The sequence below is a fragment of the Staurois parvus genome, unplaced genomic scaffold (assembly GCF_062004578.1).
Source record: "Staurois parvus isolate SC_StPar_1 unplaced genomic scaffold, SC_StPar_1.0 ptg000068l, whole genome shotgun sequence".
Classification (NCBI taxonomy): Eukaryota; Metazoa; Chordata; class Amphibia; order Anura; family Ranidae; genus Staurois; species Staurois parvus.
This window is the reverse complement of record NW_028317864.1, coordinates 5,903,547-5,923,716: the sequence shown is the minus strand read 5'-3', so window position 1 is coordinate 5,923,716 and position 20,170 is coordinate 5,903,547. Positions and strand designations below refer to the sequence as shown.

General features: G+C 43.9%; 1 protein-coding gene and 1 long non-coding RNA gene across 19 annotated transcripts in view; one reads left to right on the top strand and one right to left on the bottom strand.

The window, feature by feature from the left end:
* The window catches only part of FNBP1 (formin binding protein 1), a 315,711-nt gene that overhangs the window by 284,721 nt on the left and 10,820 nt on the right, over positions 1-20,170 (bottom strand). The gene's annotated exons all lie outside the window — the stretch shown is intronic.
* Positions 19,349-20,170, top strand: part of LOC149469512 (uncharacterized) — a 61,970-nt gene continuing 61,148 nt past the window's right edge. The window contains exon 1 of the long non-coding RNA XR_016311557.1: positions 19,349-19,660. This is a non-coding gene — a long non-coding RNA (uncharacterized LOC149469512). The remainder of the gene's footprint in view (positions 19,661-20,170) is intronic.

Below are 20,170 nucleotides of genomic sequence, written 5' to 3'. Positions count from 1 at the left end.
ATGATGCATAGTTCTCATGAATACTAGGACAGGGCGATTGGTGGTTTTATCAATGACACGGAGCTGACCTTCACACACAAGGATTCCTCACCTAGGTTGAGCCTCATACCTTCACTCACATTTCTGGGTGGATTTACATCTCATAAAACACACATATCCAGTAGCTGTCAATGGCATACAAGTGAATGTGTATGCTAAGGAAATAACTGGTTATGTTTGAAGGGAATGAATGCATCATGGTAAACAAATGTCAAACCTAAGATGGCCATACACAGAGATTTTTTTCAGGCTGAACAGATTCCTCCATCCATGCTACCAATTCAGATGCTCATCCATTGCTGCGGCTATTGTATTTTGACAGCTAAGCCCTCATGCACACGGGACGCTTTGATAACGCTGATAACGTTAGCTGTGTAAAGTCACGTTAAAAACGTGTTTTTCAGCTTTTTTAGAAATTTTAGCATTAGCATTTTGCCGTGTTTGCTTTTTTTAGTGTTTTATTTTTACACCTCCAAAAAAAACCTGCTGTGCCCAATATGTAGAGTGTCCGTTTCTTCTGACTCTCAGGGACACTACTGATGAGGTCTGTGCCCAATATGTAGAGTGTCCGTTTCTTCTGACTCTCAGGGACACTACTGATGAGGTCTGTGCCCAATATGTAGGGTGTCCGTTTCTTTTGACTCTCAGGGAACACTGCTGATGAGGTCTGTGCAAAATATGTAGAGTGTCTGTTTCTTCTGACTCTCAGGGACACTACTGATGAGGTCTGTGCAAAATGTGTAGGGTGTCCGTTTCTTCTGACTCTCAGGGACACTACTGATGAGGTTTGTGCACAATATGTAGGGTGTCCGTTTCTTCTGACTCTCAGGGACACTACTGATGAGGTTTGTGCACAATATGTAGGGTGTCCGTTTCTTCTGACTCTCAGGGACACTACTGATAAGGTCTGTGCACCTGCTGTTCCCAATATGTAGGGTGTCCATTTCTTCTGACTCTCAGGGAACACTGCTGATGAGGTCTGTGCACAATATGTAGGGTGTCCGTTTCTTCTGACTCTCAGGGACACGACTGATGAGGTCTGTGTAGTTTCTGTGCCCAATATGTAGGGTGTCCGTTTCTTTTGACTCTCAGGGAACACTGCTGATGAGGTCTGTGCACAATATGTAGGGTGTCCGTTTCTTCAGACTCTCAGGGACACTACTGATGAGGCCTGTGCGCCTGTTGTGCCCAATATGCAGGGTGTCCGTTTCTTCTGACTCTCAAGGACACTACTGATGAGGTCTGTGCATAATATGTAGGGTGTCTGTTTCTTCTGACTCTCAGGGACACTACTGATGAGGTCTGTGCCCAATATGTAGGGTGTCCGTTTCTTCTGACTCTCAGGGACACTACTGGTGAGGTCTGTGCGCCTGTTGTGCCCAATATGTAGGGTGTCCTTTTCTTCTGACTCTCAGGGACACTACTGATGAGGTCTGTGCAGAATATGTAGGGTGTCCATTTCTTCTGACTCTCAGGGACACTACTGATGAGGTCTGTGCACAATATTTAGGGTGTCCGTTTCTTCTGACTCTCAGGGACACTACTGAAGACTGAGATTGAGCTCTGCAGTCACTTTTGCAGCAGTTATTGCCTCTAAACACCCCTGCATTGTTTTTTTTGTTTGTTTTTTTATTTGGGGGGGGGGGGGGTTGCCAGTAAACGCTGTTGCATGTTAGCCTGTGTCCATGCACACAAAGGTATTTAGAGGTAGGGGCATGTAGAGGCAGAAAACCCCCCACTGCAGGTGCAATTAGGAAGGGAAAAAAACGCTTGATGCATGTAGTGCACATTAATGCTAGGCACGTCAAATGCTTGAGAATTAATTTATTTCAATGGCCAGAATTCTGGCCAATGAAAGTGACACCCAAGTGCTTGACATGCCTAAATACGCCTAATCGCATCTACACATGTTTGTACGCGTCAAGTGGTTTTCTTCTGCAAAAATGTGGGGGGGGCGCTTAGAAGAGGTTAGCTAACGCCTTGTGTGCATGGGGCCTTATCATTTTTAATTTTTTCATTGTTTTTTTTATTTGTACTTTCTGGAGCTCACATTTTCCAAACTCATTTTTTCCCTTTAGCAGAGCTGCCTTGTTTCCTGGTGGTAATTGGCAATTCACTAATGATTTTCCTAATTGCCTTCAGTCATATGTGGCTAGATGGTCAGCACCTGCTCTGAAAATCTGTACACCGTTCCTCCTCCAGACACTTCAGTAATTACAGCATATTACTGCTTACTGTCTGTTTCTGTGTTATTCATCACAGGTGCTCCGCCTGGACAGCCGATATCAATGGCTCCAGATCATATGCAGCTGCTTTACTGCTTTCAACATGATTGCAATACATGAAATACTGTCATCCGCAAGCCCGCTGTACAACCTGACATGATGTGAACATGAAGCAAGCTCTGGAACTCTTCCTACTGCATGGTAGTTCTACTAAATGGTGACATACGTGCCAACCTTTACCCCAGGTTCACATATCTGTGTTCCTACGAGCCGCGTTTTGCATGGGCACGAGAGCCCCTTCATTTGAATGGACTCCCATGCCCCGGGACACGCAGGGAAGAAGTCCCTACACTTCTTCTGAAACCGCAGCCCACATGGGCACCTCGGTTCCCAGTACGGTTGCGTTTTCCAGTGCAGGAGGTGTGCCATTAGAATTAATGACAACCCCCCGGGTCCGTCTACATTCCTCTGTGCGGCTGCACGGATTTTTATGTGGATCTGCAGCCACACCACTTGCATGTATGTGAACCTAACCTTAGGCACTGTTCACACCAATGCGTTTTTTTTTTTTTTGCTTTTTGCAGAAACACACTACAGTCCATTTAACATGGTCTCCTATGGAACATGTTCACATCTATGCTTTTTTGAGCTGCTGCGTTTTTGGGAAGGTTCAGAGCTTTTTTAAAAGCAAAAAGCAGCGTTTTTGCTACAGTAGAGTTCAATGGAAAATCTTCTGAAATGCATGGTAGTTTTGCGTTTTGCATTTTTCTTCTGCCCAGCAAAAAAAAAATTCCACTTTAAAAAAAAAAAGAAGAAAAAAAAAGCTGAACAAACAATAAAATGCGTAAAAAACACATGTAGAAATTGCTTTTGCTGTAAGTATCACTTGAAACTGTACTATTTCACAGTCTATTTTTGCAAAATAAACTGTTTGTAAACAAAAAAAAACACATGTAGAAAAACGAACTGTGAAAAGCACTGCAAAACGGACAAAAAGCAAACTGCATAGATGTGAACAGAGCCTTACATTGCTTCATAAAGACTTGTAGTCTATATTAGGGCTCGTTCACACTAGGCTGTTTTGCCAACGCTTGCCAAACGCCCCTATAGCGTTTGGCAAGCGTTGGTCCGGTGTTTGCGGAGCGTTTTTAACGCTCGGCAAACGCTCCGCAAACGCCGCATGCGCGGTTTAGCGGCGGTTGCTAGGCGTTTGCCGAGCGTTAATAACGCCCCACAAACGCCTATAATGCATTTGAGTGGTGTTACCGCTCCGCAAACGCCCCACAACCGCACCGCAAACGCCCGGCCGGCACCATAGACGAGAATAGGAGGCTTCAAAGCCTCCTGACTCGACCAGAGGCGTCCGTTTTGCCACGACGCAACGCGACGCGACGCAAACGCTCCTGTTAGAACAGCACAATGTGCTGTAATGTGCAGAATTGGCAGAGGCGTTTGGGAAGCGGTAAAAACACTTCCCAAACGCCTCTCTGCCGCCTGCACACAAGGCTAGTGTGAACGTAGCCTTATGGTCGCGTTCCCAATATACTCTCCTGCAAAAAGTACATTTTTCATCATTCTGTCCCCTATGGGACAAAGTAGTCTAGTACATTGTCCAATATTGCAAGCTGCTTCCTAAGCCCTCATGCACACGGGGCATTTTGATAACGCTGGTATCATTAGCTGTGTAAAGCCACGTTAAAAACTTGAGTTTTTCAGCTTTTTTTAGCGTTTTTGCATTAGCGTTTAGCCGCATTTTACCGCGTTTAGACATGTTTGCATTTTTAGCGTTTTATTACTTTTTTTGTGTCAAAAAAGTCCAAAAACGCCGGTTTGCGGCGTTTTACCACGTTTTGCCGCATTTTTCAGCGTTAGAGCGTTTTTACAGCTAAAAAAACTCTAGAAATCCACTAGTCCTGGTTTTTTTTCCAGCCAAAAAACGTTGATTACAGTCTGTGCGCATGGACACATAGGATAACATGCGGGGGGGTTAACTAGCTGTAGAAAAAATGTTAACAGACAAAAACAGCTGCTGTAAAAACATCCAGTGTGCATGAGGACTAAGGCCAGCCATACATGGGTCGATTTCTGAACGATTTTTTTGTTCGAAAATCGGACCTAAGAATAATCGGCTGATTTTCGCTCTGTTAGTGGGGCAATGGCACCAGCCGATTTTCGTGGTTCCTCCCCATTTTGTTTATAGGGCATGCTGGAAAATGTGTGAAAAACTACCAATTTTCCAAATCATTGGTGGCACCATAGGATTACAGAACGAACAATGTTTTTGATTTTCAATCAAAAAATCGTTTTGAATTCCACCCATGTATGGCCTGCTTAAGTGTAGCTATGAGGTCAGACTGGGTGCCTCTCCAACGCACCCCTCTCGGCTCTGAACACTTTCCCAGGACAAGTGGTGGCAAGTGGAATGCAAAGGAGGGGGCTGGGCGTGTCAGTCTCATGTTCCTCTGCATTCCTCTTGCCATCACTTATTATATAAAAATTCTTCATACATTCGATGACTTGACAAATGGTGTTAAAAAAGTACTTTAAAACTTTGTTCGCATTAACATTCAAATAAATTAGTTAGGAAGGAACGGTTTCCCAGGTAAAAAACACATTTCCATCCTATCCCTTCAAATTTTCTCATTACTGCTGTTAAAAACGAACATCGATAAGAGTCCCCTAATGATCAGAAAATCAATGAACGCTCTAAATAAAAAAATGAAATTCTACTAGGTTGTGGCCAGCTTTAACCTAGATTCACACCTTAGCATTTTCTGCAGCGTTTTGCAGAAACGCAGTATAGTTCATTTAACATGATTTCCTGAGGGACGTGTTTTCACCCGGTGCGTTTTTTGGAAAGGGTCTTTTTTGAATGCAAAAAGTTGCATTTTTGTTTCTATAGACTTCAATAGAAAAGCTGCAGAAAAGCATGTATTGCGTTTTTTATGTGTTTTTGCGTTTTAAATCTGCCTGGCAAAAAAAAAAAAAATGGATCAAAAACGCAGCCAAAACGCAATGCAGAAATGGCTCAAACACAACCTGCATAGGTATGAACCTAGAAAAAAAGCAGTCACATGCACGCAAATTTATTCTAGTGGCTATAATTAATCTGCTACGCAGTAGAATGAGTGTCTTCTTATACACATCTAAACACAGTATGTGCATAAATGCGCATATGTACGCTTGTAATTGCGCATATGAATACAACAATAGAGGCTTTTTTTCTGCCAAGTTCTGGAAGAAAAAATGCAGCATATTTTCATACGCCCGTATGCATGAGGACTTTGCCGCATCATTTTGGAACTAGAAGTCCTCATGCACACTGGACGTTTTTACAGCGGCTGTTTTGGCTTTTGATGTTTTTTTCTACAGCTAGTAAACCCCCCAGCATGTTATCCTATGTGTCCATGCACACAGACTGTAATCAATGTTTTTTGGCTGGAAAAAAACCCAGAACTAGAGGGTTTCTAGAGGAGTTTTTTTAGCTGTAAAAACGCTTTAACGCCGCAGACCAGTGTTTTTGGACTTTGACAAAAAAAAATGTTGAGGTTGGGTAAAAAAAAAATGAAAAAAATGCAGGAAAACGTCGCTAAACATGGTAAAACGCAGCTAAACACTAATGCAAAAACACTAAAAAAGCTGAAAAACTCACGTTTTTAACGTGACTTTAAACCGCTAACGTTACCAGCGTTACCAAAACGTCCCGTGTGCATGAGGACGACGTCCCGGGATGTGATGAGCAACTGTTAAGTAGTCACTAGCTGATACACTCATCTCCTCATTGAATTGCTCCGCTCCAGATCAAACGACCTACCAAATGATTACCAATCCATAGAAAACACCATAATTAAGCTGCAGCAAACCAGCAATAAAAAGGGCAGCTCAGTGTGGCCAGACACTTCCCAGAACAGGAAATAGTGAAATATATCTCTTACATCAAAATGACAGAAACGAAGCCAAGAGGAAAGCCCCAGCATGGTGCGCAGTGTAACGAGACCCCATACGTATCATAGGGGGCCGCCTGATATTCCTGGCAGATGGCAGGCAAAAAGGGCTTTAAAGAGCCAGACAACTGCAGGATTATACTTTAATCGGCAATTCCACACAGATCCGAAGTCATTGTATTTTGTTTAATAGGTCACGACAGCGCAATCAGCTTTTACATCATCTATACGGATGACATTAAACTATACCGCCAGTTTACATTTAAAGGGCCAGCGCATTACAGCATGGAAAATGATTCATTAAAGTAGATCTAGCATTAGAGATAATTATGTGAATGATAAAGCAGACCACACATGGGTTGAATTCCGAACAATTTTTCGATCGAAAACACCAGCCGCAGAGATGCACTGATTTTTGGTAGTGTGCGGCTGTAATCGCCCATGTGAATGAGGCCTTAAGCAGGCCATACAATGGGTTGAATTCCGAATGATTTTTCTATCGAAAACATCATTCATTTTGTAATCTGATGGTGCCACCAATGATTTCGAAAATCAGTCGTTTTTCATGAATTTTCCAGCATGCCCGATAAACAAAATGGGGAACCACAAAAATCGGCCGGTGCCACTGCCCCACTAAGAGCAAAAATCGGCTGATTATTCTTGGGTCCAATTTTCGAACTGAAAATCATTCAAAAATCGACCCATGTATGGCTGGCCTAAGTAATGTGTAGTTAAAGGGGAAGTTCCGCTTTAAGGACTGCTCCCCCTCTCCCTATTAAGGATTGGCACCTTTGGGGAGCAGGGGAGGAGCAGGTACCCGAATTTGACAGGTACCCGCTCCCACTTCCGGTGTCCTCCGTCCCTCCCTGTAGTCTTTTGGGACACGTGACAGGTCCCAGAAGACTACAGGACCATTCATGAAGCACAGCGCTACTCACACGTGCGCAGAGGGTACCCGGCTGTGAAGCCACAAGCTATCACAGCCGGGTGCCCACACTGAACATGCCAGCCTCCTGGAATACAGGACGGCCGGTGAAAAGGGCTGCGGGGGACACACCACAGGACCGAGGGACAGGTAAGTGGCTGTTTTTTAAAAGTCAACAGCTACAGTTTTTGTAGCTTTTGACTTTTATTTTTTGATAGATGGAGTGGAACTCTGCTTTAAAATGCAAAATTGCTCCCACTAAGGCCAGCCATACATGGCCCGAAGTTAAAGTACTTTTTTAACACCATTTGTCAAGTCATCGAATGCGTGAAGAATTTTTATCCGAATTTTTATATAATAAGGCCGGCCATACATGAGTCGATTTCCTAATTATTTTTTGTTCGAAAATCGGACCTAAGAATAATTGGACGATCGGACAATGGCACCAGCCGGTTTTTCGTGATTCCTCCCCGTTTCGTTTATTGGGCATGCTGGAAAATTCGTGAAAAACTACAGATTCTCTAAATCAATGGTGGCACCACCGTATTACAGAACGAGCAATGTTTTTCATTTTCAATTGAAAAATCATTTGGAATTCGACCCATCTATGGCCTGCTTAAGGCCTCATTCACATGGCGATCATAGATGCACACTGCCAATAGTCAGTGTATTTCTGCAGCTGGTATCACGGGTGGTTCTGATCTTCTATCCAGGGCCATTCACCTGTCCTTAATTGCATGAAACGCCTCGAATGTCTATTTACGTGCGAACAGACGGGGCACCTGTCATTGATTTGTATGGGCTTTCTGGCCGCGGTAGTTTGAATGTAATTGGACATCTAAGATGTTACAAGCGATCATTGGCTGTAATGTAGCACAGATGGATGCAGAGGACATATGCACTACCCTTTGGTTTTAGTTATGGCTGTTCTAGTATTTTCTAGATGGGTGATACTGAGCGCCATTTGTCTTTCTTCTCCTTCCTATAAGGCAGCTGTAGGGTAGGCTGTTTGATATGTCTTACCCCAGGTTCACACTTAAGCGTTTTGCAGAAACGCAGTACAGTCCATTTAACATGATTTCCTATGGGACACATTCACATCGGCGCGTTGTCAACCCGATGTGTTTTTTGGAAAGGGTCAGGGACTTTTTTTAAACGCAGAAAGTTGCGTTTTTGGTTCTATTGACTTCAATGGAAATTCTGCAGAAAAGCATGTATTGCATTTTTGCCACGTTTTTTGATACGTTTTAAATCTGCCTAGCAACCAAGAACTTTTTTAAAAAATGAAAAAAAAAAAAAAAGACCACAAACCACATTAAAAACGCAGGTGCAAAAATGCAAAACGCAATGTTAACACAGGAGTTTTGCTGCTCAACGTGGGCACCATTAACAGAACACTACATTTTTTCAATGAAGGCAAAACATTTCTGATTGGAAGAAGTGGGGAGGTGGGGCAGTGACATCACAATCTCCGCCTCGTTCAGAGAACATTCTATGGATGGCGCCTGCCCCAAGCGAACAACCTCCTGTGCAGCAACCGTTGCCTCTTCCTCACCTGTTTTAAAGTGTTCCTAAACCCCGGACCCTGCATTCACTATATCCGGTCTCCCACAGCACACACAACATGGAAATGCAATTATGTTAGTAAATATACACTGCTAAATACCTTTTCTCATCAGCAGTTACAGCAGTCTTGTGACTTCTATCAGTGTCCAGCAGAGCACATGTTAAAGCTTGTGTGAGTTTTCATTTTGCTCTCGGAAGATGCAGGACCCCGATCTCTGTCTGTACAGTACTGATTGGCCCTGTGCTGATCACATGCACTCTCCCAAGAAAAAAAAACCCTCTCTAGCAATACACACCAAACTGAGCATGTGCAGAGTGACTCCACACAATATGTCCTAACCAGAAATAAGAGGGGGACACTGGAAGAAGGGGAGGATCAGAGAAGACAGGATCAAACTGCGTTTTTATACAATGCAGAGGATTAACCCCTTAGGTTCCACAGTGAGTATAACTAGCATGCTTTACTGCATATACAGACTGATTTTACTGTTCTGGGATTAGTAACAATTTAATGCTACTATAGACTGCTGGAGCCTGAAAGGACCCTACTGCTGGATAGAGAAGAGCTTGGACATCCTCCAAACCTTTTTTTTTTTTCTAACCTCAAACCATGTGCCAGGTCATTCCTTCCCCACAGCCCAACTCTTTGTGTTAGTGAGCCGGGCGGTGAGATTGACCCTACCCACAGAATATTGGATTAACAAAAGAGTATAGGTTTGGGGAGAGAAGACTTTGAATGGATGTCCAAGCTCATCGGGAAGTGTTCACATCACGAGGACAGCAACCTGAGCATGACTCCTGACCCTCTATCTGGACAGTGCTGATTGGTCCTGTGCTGATCACCTGCACCCTCCCAAAGAAAAAAAAAAACACCTACTAATACACACCAAACTGAGCATGTGCAGAGTGACTCCTAGAGCTCTGTACTATCAGCAGATGGATTGGGGACGGTGGAAAAAGTGGAAGATCAGAGGAGACAGGATCAAACAGCCTTTTTACACAATGCAGAGGATTAACCCAGTGAGTATAACAAGCATGCGTTACTACATATACAGACTGATTTTACTGTTGTGGGTTTAGTAACACTTTAACTCTCAAAATGCTGAGCCACCTCGCTACAACTGCATGCGTTACACGCGGTTATCGTGCGGCCCAATTCAGTTGTTGGTGGTACTGCCCATAAAATGCCGTTTCATTTTTTTTGTCACAGCATGTGTACAGCCCTGAGTGGCTGCATGCCCTTGTTCAAGTAGGCGGTCAGTAGAAGGTAATACCATGGCTCAACCGCCTGATTTTGCCTCCCTCTGGTTGCCCATGTGAATGAGCCCCCCCCAAACAAGACGTCTAACGATTCCATAATACACTCAAACCTTTACCACTGTAAGAACCAAATACAGTGTGTGATAAATGCACAATGACAAAAGTATCATTTATAAAGCAGAAAAGTACAGGATTTCAGAGAATAAGAGGCATTACACTAGAAAGCTGTATCCGGCAACCTGTCCGCCTGAGCACCACAAGAGGAAGAGCGAGTCAGCTTCATACAGGAAGGGGAAGTAGTATGTGGGCAAAGCTTGCAACATACATGTACAAAACTTCACTGCACGGGAGCAAAGGTCTCCACCGCTAGTGCAGAATTCTAGCATGGAACGTATCTGATCGTAATCTTTATCTACGAAACACATAGCATTCTGACATCAGTAAATGTGCCGTTTAAACCGCTATCTACAGTATACAATAGGTGAGCCTGCTATGGATCTATGGATTTTGGCCGTGATGTAGAAGTTAAACTGAGCAGTCCGAACATACAAAGGGATTGTGTGGATCCAGTCCAGCAGAGGGTTTGGCTGGATCGATCTCACAAACCAATATCTAAACATACATTTTAAAGAATATGTAAACCCAACATACCATATTCCTGATTTGTGCCTGCTGTACCATGTAGTTGTATGAAAAACTATCCTGTTCTCTTTGTATTGCTTCCTTTGTATGAAATCCTTGGCCAGTCCCTCTTTTCTATTAAAAACTGACCACGCCAGGCTGGAGAGCACAGCGTGGTCAGTTTTCTGACTGTGCTGGGAACTCAGTCTGCTCTCCTCCAATGATCAAACTTGTCTTGACACGCCCCCCTCTATTGAGGAGGGGAGTTCGAGTCCTGAAATGCGTTAACACTTTATCCAAGTACCCATGCTGTCCACGACTGGCATCCTTTGACTTGTCTCTGTTTTTATGACCTTTTTGGCTTGAGTATATTTTTGCATTTTTAAATAAATTTCATATTATCATGGTAATGCACGAGGGGAGTGCGCCGTTTTGTTTTTTTCTGCTAGTATCGATATTCCCCAATCTACCAAGGGCGGCACCTCAGCAAGTGCAGGATTCCATTTTGAGTGCAGCAAGAGAGATTTGAGCACCGGTTTCTGGTTACTGTTGGATATTCCTGATATGTGCCTGCTGTACTATGTAGTTGTATGAAAAACTAGCCTGTTCTCTTTGTATTGCTTCCTTTGTATAAAATCCCTGGTGTTCCTACCAGTTTCTCTTTTCCATTAAAAACTGACCACGCCAGGCTGGAGAGCACAGCGTGGTCAGTTTTCTGACTGTGCTGGGAACTCAGTCTGCTTTCCTCCAATGATCAAACTTATCTTCACCCCCCCCCCCCCACACACACACACACAGCCATTCACTGGGAAGAGCAGTGTGCTTCTATTTCTGCCCCCCCCCTTATGAACTCCTCATGCAGCTGAGAACAGAGGGGATGTGATCACTTATAAAAAAGGAAAACAAAAGTATTTATAAAGTTTTTTTATATCAACACACAAATGTTTTACCTTTCATGTCTATTTTAAACTGTATTCACTATATCTGGTCTCCCCGGGACCCTGCAATCACTATATCTGATCTCCCCGGGACCCTGCATGCACTATATCTGATCTCCCCGGACCCTGCATCCACTGTATCTGGTCTCCCCGGGACCCTGCATCCACTATATCTGGTCTCCCCGGGACCCTGCATTCACTATATCTGATCTCCCCGGACCCTGCATCCACTATATCTGATCTCCCCGGGACCCTGCATGCACTATATCTGGTCTCCCCGGGACCCTGCATGCACTATATCTGGTCTCCCCGGGACCCTGCATCCACTATATCTGATCTCCCCGGACCCTGCATCCACTGTATCTGGTCTCCCCGGGACCCTGCATGCACTATATCTGGTCTCCCCGGGACCCTGCATTCACTATATCTGATCTCCCCGGACCCTGCATCCACTGTATCTGATCTCCCCGGACCCTGCATCCACTGTATCTGATCTCCCCGGACCCTGCATCCACTGTATCTGGTCTCCCCGGGACCCTGCATGCACTATATCTGGTCTCCCCGGGACCCTGCATTCACTATATCTGATCTCCCCGGACCCTGCATCCACTGTATCTGGTCTCCCCGGGACCCTGCATGCACTATATCTGATCTCCCCGGACCCTGCATCCACTGTATCTGGTCTCCCCGGACCCTGCATTCACTGTATGTGGTCTCCCGGGACCCTGCATCCGCTGTATCTGGTCTCCCAGGACCCTGCAATTCACTATATCTGGTCTCCCCGGACCCTGCATTCACTATATCTGATCTCCCCGGACCCTGCATTCACTATATCTGGTCTCCCCGGACCCTGCATTCACTATATCTGATCTCCCCGGACCCTGCATTCACTATATCTGGTCTCCCCGGACCCTGCATTCACTATATCTGATCTCCCCGGACCCTGCATTCACTATATCTGGTCTCCCCGGACCCGGCATTCGCTATATCTGGTCTCCCCGGACCCTGCATTCACTATATCTGATCTCCCCGGACCCTGCATTCGCTATATCTGGTCTCCCACAATACAGAGAACATGGAAATGCAATTATTTTTAGGGATGCACCGAAATTACGGCCACTGAAACATACTGGCCGAAAATTGCTCTATTGGCATTTTGCAGATAGGAAAAATGTAGCTGATACAGGGGGCTGTTTGTACTGAAGATGTGAGGTGGGGGGGGGGGGCAGTGGAAAAAGGCAGGAGAGAAGCAGTGAATACAGTGACTAGTGTCTGACTATATGTCAGTGCTGGTTTTGAAATACAATTGCTGGGGTTTTTTTTTCCTTCACTATAGCTCAGAGAATCAGCTGTCACTTTCTCCAAGCTAAAAGAAACAAAGTTTCCTTTTAGTTTCTTTCTCGAGCCAAAATGGCGAAGAAAAAAAGAAGCTGGCAATTGCATTTAAAAATCAGCATTGACTCATATGCTATCACATAGGACTATTGGTCAGCTATGTGATAGCAATAAAATCATAAGTTAAAAAAAAAATTAAAAATATACATGAAAGTAGAAAAAAATTTAAAAATAAAATATTGGACCCTCTTCACCCCCACATATGCAGACGTTTTGATTTTCGGCCACATGCATTCTGAATTTTCGGTATCGGTTTTGTCACCAGAATTTTCATTTCAGTGCATCACTATTTATTTTAGTAAATATAAACTGCTAAATACCTTTTCTCATCAGCAGTTAGAGCAGTCTTGTGACTTCTATCAGTGTTCAGCAGAGCACTGGTTAAAGCTTGTAGGAGGAGTTTTCTTTCTGCTCTAGGAGGATGCAAAACCTCTGTCTGGATAGTTCTGATTGGCCCTGTGCTGATCACATGCACTCTCCCAAGACAAAAAAAAACCTCTCTAGCAATACACATTAAGCTGAGTGTGTGCAGAATGGCTACGGTTCAGTTTGTCTTATCAGGAGATAAGACGTGGACATTTGAACAAGAGGAGGAGCAAGAAAGTCAGGATTAAACAGCCTTTTTACACAATGCAGAGGATTAACCCCTTAAGTTCCACAGTGAGTATATCACGCATGCTTTACTGCATATACAGACTAATTTTACTATTGTGGATTTAGTAACACTTTAACTCTGAAAATGCTGAGCCACCTCGCTACAACTGCATGCATTGCATGTGGTTATCATGCGGCCCAATTCAGTTGAAAAGGCCATGTTTGTCTGTGGTACTGCCCATAAAATGCACAATGCTGTTTCATTTTTTTGCCACAACATATGTACAGCCCTGATTGGCTGCATGCCCTTGTTCAAGTGGGCGGCCAGGAGAAGGTAATACCATGGTTCCCTCTGGTTGCCCATGTGAATGACCCCCCCCCAAACAAGACATCCAACAAGATCAAGAACAAGATCCTTACAGATTACTGCTGGATTCCCTAGGTGCATATGTTCCTGTGCATACTGACAAAAAAATTGGGTGGCGGGGGAGGTTCTGTTGAAATTCTGCTTTAAAAAAAAACACAGATTTGGCTACATGCTTGTAATAAAGGTTAGGCGCTGGTACAAATGAGACCTTCAAATGTGCGCAGGCACACTGCCTACCAGCTCAGAATTTTGTTTTTTTTTTTCCTATGCCGCTCCATAGCTGACTAGTCCACTCATTCGCTTTTGACCTTCATCTGATGAACTGGGAACCTCTTTTGCTTACCTTTTTTAATGCAGGAGAGGTATTCTCAAATACACCCACTGCAGGACTTGGCTGGCTCTCAAAAAGCCTCATTTAAAGAAATAAAGTAGTGATGAGCCACCAATCGGATTTAAATTTGCCCAGATTTTCACTTTGTTAAAGAAGATGTTCACTGAAAGTCAAACTGCTACTCTACCATGCTGACAAAAGCTTCCTCAGAATTTTTTCGGGGGCCCCGAAATAAACATTTTACATCCATTCCCTATACACAAACATATTCTGTGTACAACACCTCATCCACAGTGCCAGACTGCCATCATCTACTCTACGCTTTCTCTGAGATCTGCTATGCTGTCAGGAACACCTCCACCTACATACCCACCTCAACACTCTGTGACAGCCAGACCACCCCTTGTGCATCAAACTATTATTAACAAGTCAATTAAAGCTTTCATTTTATTTTTACTCTAACATAGTGGTCTCCAAACTGTGGCCCAAGGGCCAAAGGCGGCCCTTTGCAGACCTTTATTCAGCCCTTGGGGCATTATTCCTCCCACTGATGTAAGGCATTAATACTCCCACTGACACCAATGATGGCGCACTATTCCTCCCACTGACACCAATGATGGCGCACTATTCCTCCCATTGACACCAATGATGGCGCACTATTCCTCCCACTGACACCAATGATGGCGCACTATTACTCCCACTGACACCAATGATAGCGCACTCTTCTTCCCACTGACACCAATGATGGCGCAATATTCTTCCCACTGACACCAATGATGATGCACTATTTCTCCCAATGACACCAATGATGGGGCATTATTTCTCCCACCGACACCAATGATGGCGCACTATTCCTCCCACTGACACCAATGATGGTGCACTATTCCTCCCACTGACACCAATGATGGCGCACTATTCCTCCCACTGACACCAATGATGGCGCACTATTCTTCCCACTGACACCAATGATGATGCACTATTTCTCCCAATGACACCAATGATGGGGCATTATTTCTCCCACTGACACCAATGATGGCGCACTATTCCTCCCACTGACACCAATGATGGAGCACTATTCCTCCCACTGACACCAATGATGGCACACTATTCCTCCCACTGACACCAATGATGGCGCACTATTCCTCCCACTGACACCAATGATGGCGCACTATTCCTCCCACTGACACCAATGATGGCGCACTATTACTCCCACTGACACCAATGATGGCGCACTATTACTCCCACTGACACCAATGATGGCGCACTCTTCTTCCCACTGACACCAATGATGGCGCACTCTTCTTCCCACTGACACCAATGATGGCGCACTCTTCTTCCCACTGACACCAATGATGGAGCACTAATATTTCCCATAATACCAAAGATGAAACATTGTTTACTCCCATTGACACCAGGACATTTTCTACTCCTATTGGTCACAGTCCAACCCCCCTTAAAGTCTAAAGCACAGTAGCTGACACAATGCCATTCCTCTAAAATAAACCTATGTGGATTGTGGGTATAATGGATCAAACATATTTACAGATTTGAGATTAGGGTAAATTTGAAGACTGGAAAAGTGAAAAGTTTTTTTTTTTTTTTTTTGTTAATGGATTATCCAATGTTAGCCCATTTCAGTTGGGTCAATCACCTATAGCAGGGGTCTCTAAACTATGGCCCTCCAGCTGTTGAAGTACTACAAGTCCCATCATGCCTCTGGAAGTCTTGCCTGTGGCTGTCAGATTCTTGCAAGGCCTCATGGGACTTGCAGTTCCTCAACACCTGGAGGGCCATAGTTTGGGGAATCCTGCCTTATAGCACAGCTTCTCAACCAGCAGTATGCATCCAGGGTTACGTTTTCTCAGATCTCAAGCTTTTGTCGCTGACAGCTTGGCACTTGGATCTGCCTTGCACAGCTGTCAGCAGGTCAGTGAGAATTGGGCAATCCAGCTCCCAGCTCCGGACAAGGAATACAGATGGGTTTAGTTTGGGGTTAGTTTAGTGTAAATGTGTAAAACTGTAGGGTTAAAGTTGGGATTTAAGGGGTTAGCTAAGCGATTGGGGGTGTTAAGCCATCGCTTTGGGGGTTTGGATTCACCTAAGGGTGAAGGTCAAGTGTTTAAGAAGAAATCCAAGTATGGATATTTTTATGTAATTACATTGGTCCAGCCTGGACCAATGTAACTATGTATCTACCATACCTGTGGGATCCCTGGCAGATGGAACTCACGGCAGTAGACACCCCTACTCTAGTGATCACCATTAGCTTCCAGGTCCTCTGCTGAGCAGCTGCCCTGCTGTACTGTGCCCACAGAAGGTTGACCGTTTGGCACGGGTTCCATCCAGAAATGGCTTTGCATTTTCTTAATGAATGCAAAGCATTCTCTGATTGGATGAGGTAGAGAGGCAAGGTGGTGATGTCATCTTCTTCACCTTGTCCAATCATAGAATGCTTTGCATTCATTGAGAAAATTCAAAGCATTTTCTAAATGGCACCTGGAGCTGTGGTGTGCACAATGCAGCAGAGCAGCCACTCAGAACGGGACCCAGAAGCTAGTGGAGGTCACTGTAGTGGTGCTTACTATAGTGATTTTCAGCTTCCACAGGTATATTATATGCATAGTTACATTGATTCAAGCTGGATGTAGAACATCCATACCCAGACATTGTCTTATAGGGTTAAAATAGACATATTGGCAAAATGGCTAATTTCAGGCCAGAAATATGTGTGAACTGTTAACCTGACACAATATTTGTAATTCTTCTGTTCATCCAGCTTTAAATCCAGACTTCCCTGTCAGACAGGACTACCAGGATATAACCTTGTTTTTCTGTACTGTGGTTAAAACAAAAAAAAAGACAATTCGGTTCAGGATCACCCCAGCCTGTGACTGGCTTGCAGTGTTGCTTCTTCCTCTGCCAGTCTACAAATACAAGAAGCCAATGTAAAGACAGATGTACTATTTAAAGATATGTGTAACGCCCATTTGAACTTATTCATTTATTATTTATTTCAGGTACTTATATAGCGCCGTCAATTTACGCAGCGCTTTACATACATATTGTGCATTCACATCAGTCCCTAACCCTCAAGGGGCGTACAATCTAAGGTCCCTAACTCACATTCATACATACACATACTAGGGCCAATTTAGACAGGGTCCAATGAACCTAATGGAACCCAGTCAGGTTGCAAAACCAGCAATAAACATGCACAATGGAGTGTCGTACCCCTGCTCCTGTACACACACGGGCCTGGGCATGCAACAGTCTGACACCTTCCATGTTCCTGTACCCCTGCACACTTCTTTAATCAACTCTGGGAGAATAAGTGCTATTGATTGGAGCAGTGTGAAGAACGAATATCAGACTCCTGAAGTACCCAAGAGCAGCGGTACGACTCTCCAACGTGCTGCCAACACAGGATATATTAACCCCTTCTGCAGCACATAATGGAAAAAAAAAGCAAAAACACAAGCATATGTAGCCTGACTGTATTACATTAAAAAATATAAAGGTTCAACTTGGCTCTAAGGAAACACGTGGGTTAAATGGGGTAATTTATAACCATCTACCCTTTTTGTTGGAAGGCATAGGTTAGGGGATAAGTGTTAGAATGTTAGGTTATAAAATAACGGGATTATTTCATGGATTGAGTAGTATTGTTCTACCAGGGAAAAATTAAGGATTTGATGGAGTGGGTGTGTTAGTATGGGGGCAGTTTAGGACTTTGCGGCGCTTAGGGTTTACCGCTCCAAATCAGAACTAGCAGTGTCAAGCTCTCAGTACTCCAAGCCAATGTACTGCTATAGGTAGGAGTACCCACCTTGGCCAAAGTAATCAAAGCCAATGTACCGCTATAGGTAGGGGTACCCACCTTGGCCAAAGTACTCAAAGCCAATGTACTGCTATAGGTAGGGGTACTCACATTGGCTAAAGTACTCAAAGCCAATGTACTGCTATAGGTAGGGGTACTCACATTGGCTAAAGTACTCAAAGCCAATGTACCGCTTTAGGGAGGGGTACTCACATTGGCTAAAGTACTCAAAGCCAATGTACCGCTATAGGTAGGGGTACCTGCCTTGGCCAAAGTACTCAAAGCTAATGTACCTCTATAGGTAGGGGTACCCGCCTTGGCCAAAGTACTCAAAGCCAATGTACCACTAAAGGTAGGAGTACCCATCTTGGCCAAAGTACTCAAAGCCAATGTACTGCTATAGGTAGGGGTACCCATCTTGGCCAAAGTACTCAAAGCCAATGTACTGCTATAGGTAGGGGTACTCACACTGGCTAAAGTACTCAAAGCCAATGTACTGCTATAGGTAGGGGTACTCACATTGGCCAAAGTACTCACAGCCAATGTACTGCTATAGGTAGGGGTACTCACATTGGCTAAAGTACTCAAAGCCAATGTACCGCTATAGGGAGGGGTACTCACATTGGCTAAAGTACTCAAAGCCAAAGTACCGCTATAGGTAGGGGTACTCACATTGGCTAAAGTACTCAATGCCAATGTAGCGCTATAGGTAGGGGTACCTGCCTTGGCTAAAGCACTCAAAGCCAATGTACCGCTATAGGTAGGGGTTCCCGCCTTGGCCAAAGCACTCAAAGCCAATGTACCACTAAAGGTAGGAGTACCCACCTTGGCCAAAGTACTCAAAGCCAATGCACCGCTATAGGTAGGGGTACTCACATTGGCTAAAGTAAATTTAATATGAATGTAGCATTTTAACAAATGAGCAAATATATTCAAAAAGACTTGAAAAGGTACTTTTAGTCTTTAAAAGCAAAAGCAGTTGTTTGAGAATGATTTATATACAATCGGAATAATGATAGGAAATATCTCCATATAAAGAAGGACCTGAGAGTAAACCTCACCTTATAAAGGGGTTCATGCTTGAATGAAGTTGAGAACATCACTCTTTAGCACCTACCCCTTACCTACAGTATATGATGGGGACACAAGCACAAACCTTTTCATTTTATGTAAGCAAAAAATCACATCTGCCACCATCCTTCTGCATGAACAAGTAAATCACCCTCAGAAACGTTTTCATTTGTAAAACATTCTCACTGGCCACACTGAAAACCTTTTCATGAAAAATCAAGCCGTGATGGCATCCAGGCTGATTCTGCATCCTCTAACGAATACCAAACAACTGAGATGGCTAGAGAGAAAATGGAGAGAGCGAGAGGAGCATTGTACAGAGGGAGATGAGGACAAGCAATATGGCTGCCTGCTACTAATAAAATTATTGGGGCAGGGAAAAAGGGGAAACGAGGAACAAAGCAGCCGACAAGCTCCCCTCGTTAATAGGCTATTTGCTACCGAAACACACCGTCTGATCCCGAAGCTACAGACAACCCAGCAGGGGTGAACGCAATGTAAAGAACGTGCAACAGAATGATGTAAAATGACAAGACATTGAGAATCACAGATGAATAAATCACCCAGGTAAGACTGCAGCGAGAACATGTGCAAGAAAGGTCAATGGGAACATTGCATTAAAATGGGCTGATGTGTGAAAGATGGATGAAGGCAAAATACTTGATTAGTGTACTGACCATAGCAACTAATCAAGTGTTTGCAATCTTTTCACAAATTGCATTCGAAAAATTCAAAATCACTAGGGGAGGAAGAAAAAAAAAGGGAAGGAAGGGAAAAGGAGAGAAAAAGGAAAGAAGGAAAGAATAAGGGAAAGCAAGAAAAAAAAGAAAGAAGGAAAACAGAAATGGAGAGAAGGAAAAAGGAAAAAAAAAAGAAAAGGCAAGAAGGGAAAAAAAAGGAAAGATATAGAAAAAGGAAATGGAAACAAGGAAAAAAGAAATGGAAGGAAGGAAAAGAGAGAAAAAACAAGGAAAATAAAAGGCAAGAAGGGAAAAGAAAGATGAAGGAAATAAAGAAATGGAATGAAAGAAAAGAGAGAAAAAAAACAAGGAAAAGAAAAGGCAAGAAGGTAAAAAG